The sequence below is a fragment of the Merops nubicus genome, unplaced genomic scaffold (assembly GCF_000691845.1).
Source record: "Merops nubicus isolate BGI_N331 unplaced genomic scaffold, ASM69184v1 scaffold7703, whole genome shotgun sequence".
In the NCBI taxonomy this organism is placed as follows: Eukaryota; Metazoa; Chordata; class Aves; order Coraciiformes; family Meropidae; genus Merops; species Merops nubicus.
Genome location: NW_008596855.1, coordinates 26,638 through 29,757, shown reverse-complemented (window position 1 = coordinate 29,757; position 3,120 = coordinate 26,638).

Sequence of the window (3,120 nt, the reverse complement as noted above, 5' to 3'; positions counted from 1 at the left end):
AGATCCAAGAAGGAAGTTTTACAAGGTTGAGGTATCCTGAGCTTGGTTTTAATGCCTGTTCCTTGTTCTGAGGTAGATCAGGTTATCTTCATTTGCATTTGTGGGTGTGTGTTTGTTTCATAGCTGTACTTCTACATAGAGGACTGCTGCAAAACGGGCCAGGTACCCTGGCATTAAGTCCTAAAAGCAAAAGACACAGAAAAGATAAGATAGATAAATTAGGAAGAATATGGTGATCCTGGGTTTGAAGACACATCAGTGTCCTGCCTGCAGTTTTATGATGTGCCTCCTTTTATGCCTTGTGCCTTTGAGCTGAGTCAGACTCAGTCAGACTTCGTCCTGCTCAGCTCAGTGCTAATCATTTCACAAAGACTTTAAATAAGCCCTGAAAATACACTTTTTTTTTTTTTAAAGATCCTCTCTATACAATTAAATAAATGTCAGCCTTCCTCTGATGTGCAAAGTTTAAAAATATTCAGCATTTAATGACAGAAATACAGGCTAAAACACACCTCATCCAGTTGTTTGAGGCCAGATGCTGGTGAGATCTTCACGCTTCAATTTGATTAGTACAAAAATCACAAGGGAATGTAAAATACATACACCAAGAAAAAGAACACAAGTCCTAACAGACCCCCCTGTTTATTGCTTATATTCTCCTCAGCCATAGTCTTTTGCTTATTGAATCACCACCTCAAGCCCCCCATGTAACAGAGCCAGGCAGTCCCAAGCCCAGCTCACCCCCACTCACCACCTTAAACTCCCACTGTACCAGCAGCCCTTCTCCCCCAAGGTGTGCTGAAGCCCACACAGCATTTGCTAACACAGGATCCCAGGTACTTGAGCCATGACACAAAAGCAGGTCTGGTCTCCACGCTCCCCTGGTTCAGCCCCACACCCCCTGTTTTCCTCCTGCTGCCCCTTCATTCCCTAGATCCTAAATATTCCAGGTGGGGGGAGAAATGTATTTTGGTTCTAGTTTGTTAGGAGAAGGAATGAAGGCAAAGAGGGTGTTTTTTGGTGTTCTTTCTTTTGGTGTTATTATTAAAACTGGTTTTAGGGAGATTTTTTTGTGGGGTTTTGGGTTGTCCTTTTTTTTTTCCCCTCCCAGAACTCTGACCTGTAACTGCGCCGTTAGGTGCTGCTGAAAACAAAAAGTGCATTTGCATCAGGTGCACCTCCAGCAAACAACCAACCCGCTATAGCATCGAGATTTTCTGATCCTCTTCAGTGCACAAATGCCAATCAGCAGCAAATATGGGGCCGTATCTTGCAATCCATTTTGATATTTACAACAGAACATGGCATATCGTTTAATTTAAATTTGCAGCATGCTCGGCGTAATTAATGCTGCGCAGTGCCTAGAAAATCCTCATCTCTTAATGTGATACAATGCATGCACGCTGAGACCAGTTTTTTAAACTACTGTATCATTTTGGAACATTAATGGGGAGGCACTGCCATTAAGCAGGGTAAAAGACCCACGCTCACTTTCTCTTTATGAAACTTCCATGCAGCGCCCCAAAATATGATGCAAACTACAGGTTTGTTTTAGAAGAGGGAGGGACCCGGAGATTTAATTTTCCCTTGACACAGCAGGATGCCTGAATAGCCAGGCAGCGATTCCTAAATTATGTGCATTTCATTCCTAGGAGCTGTGAGCATTTTGAATGGGCTGTTGTTAAATACAGTACACAAGCATAAATACTCCAGGGACCAGCTCACTGAAATTTTGGCATGAGCAGAAATCTGATATCTATCGTGGTAGTATCTGAGCACGTAATAATAATGCATATTGATTTGTCAGGAGTGCTAAGAGAGGGGTTTTGGTATGCTGGGATGAGAGCTGCTAAACTTGGGAACATCTTGTGTGATTATAATGAGCTGTGGTATTGTTGCACTGTGGTTTTGGCGGGCACAAAAATGGTCCCATGTTGATCTTTAGACCTGTGAGACTGGCCTGGGTCTCATTTTTGGAACCGAACCCATGAGACTGAATGCATGGTAAAGACACATAGGTATTAAACATAAATGAGGCATGGGCAATTCACAGCTGTACCCAGAAAATTAAGCAATGCAAAGTGCAATGAGCTTGGCAAGGAGGGGCAGGACCTAAAGCCCTTCAAGGGCAGGAGCTTTATGGCCGTGACTTCAGTGAGCTTGAGTGTTTGTTCACCTGCTTTATCAGGCAGCTATGTAATTTGAACTGTGCAAAAGATGAGAAGAAAAAAAACCCAAAAAAACTCAAAGCACCCAAACAACACAACCCTTACCAGTCTGCAAGGTCTGAGTTTCTTGAGAAGAAAAAAAAAAAACAAAAAAACTCAAATCACCCAAACAACACAACCCTTTCCAGTCTGCAAGGTCTGAGTTTCAACCAGAACATGCTACAAAAGCTCTGTGGATAGACCTGTTGGTAGCAAAGCATATTTGTCAGGTCCTCTAAATAAATCTGTTCCTAAATATAATGCTTCAACTTCTATATTCTCATCTGACACCTGACAATTCAACCTTAAGAGTAATTGGGCCTGTCTTTGAACCTCTGCGAATGCTGTATGAGGAGGGTGGACAATTTATTGATTTAGATTGATTTCTGTAAGAAGCACACGAGACAGATAGGGTATCAGGAGTCACACACGGTACATACTGCACTCCATAGAGCATCCACAGGTGAGGAGGCCAGGTTCAGGAGTGTGGAGGGAATGTGCAGCAAGCACCTGCAGACAAGGCCATCCTGCCCCATAATACCTCGCCAAGTAATTACCTAAGAGAGACACCAGCCAGGAGCAACTTAATTGGCTGTGTTGGCCTTTCAGGGGTGTCATGAGCAGCTACGTGCCAGCGCCACACACGGGAACCCAAAGGGTTCTTCCGGTGCAAGCTGCCCACACCACTGACCTGCTCCTGGTTTTGCCATGAAAGGAGGAACGGATGGCCATCAAAATGAAGGGCTGGACACCTCCACATCTGTTAACTGTGGGTTTTAGTACTTTGAATATTTGAGAATGTTACGAGACGGGGCAGTGGATTTGCTGGGACTGAAAGCATTTGTGAACTGGCTGTTTAGTTTGTGACAAAACATGTCATTAACAGCTCCGAGCCCCAGTAAAGACCTAAAAA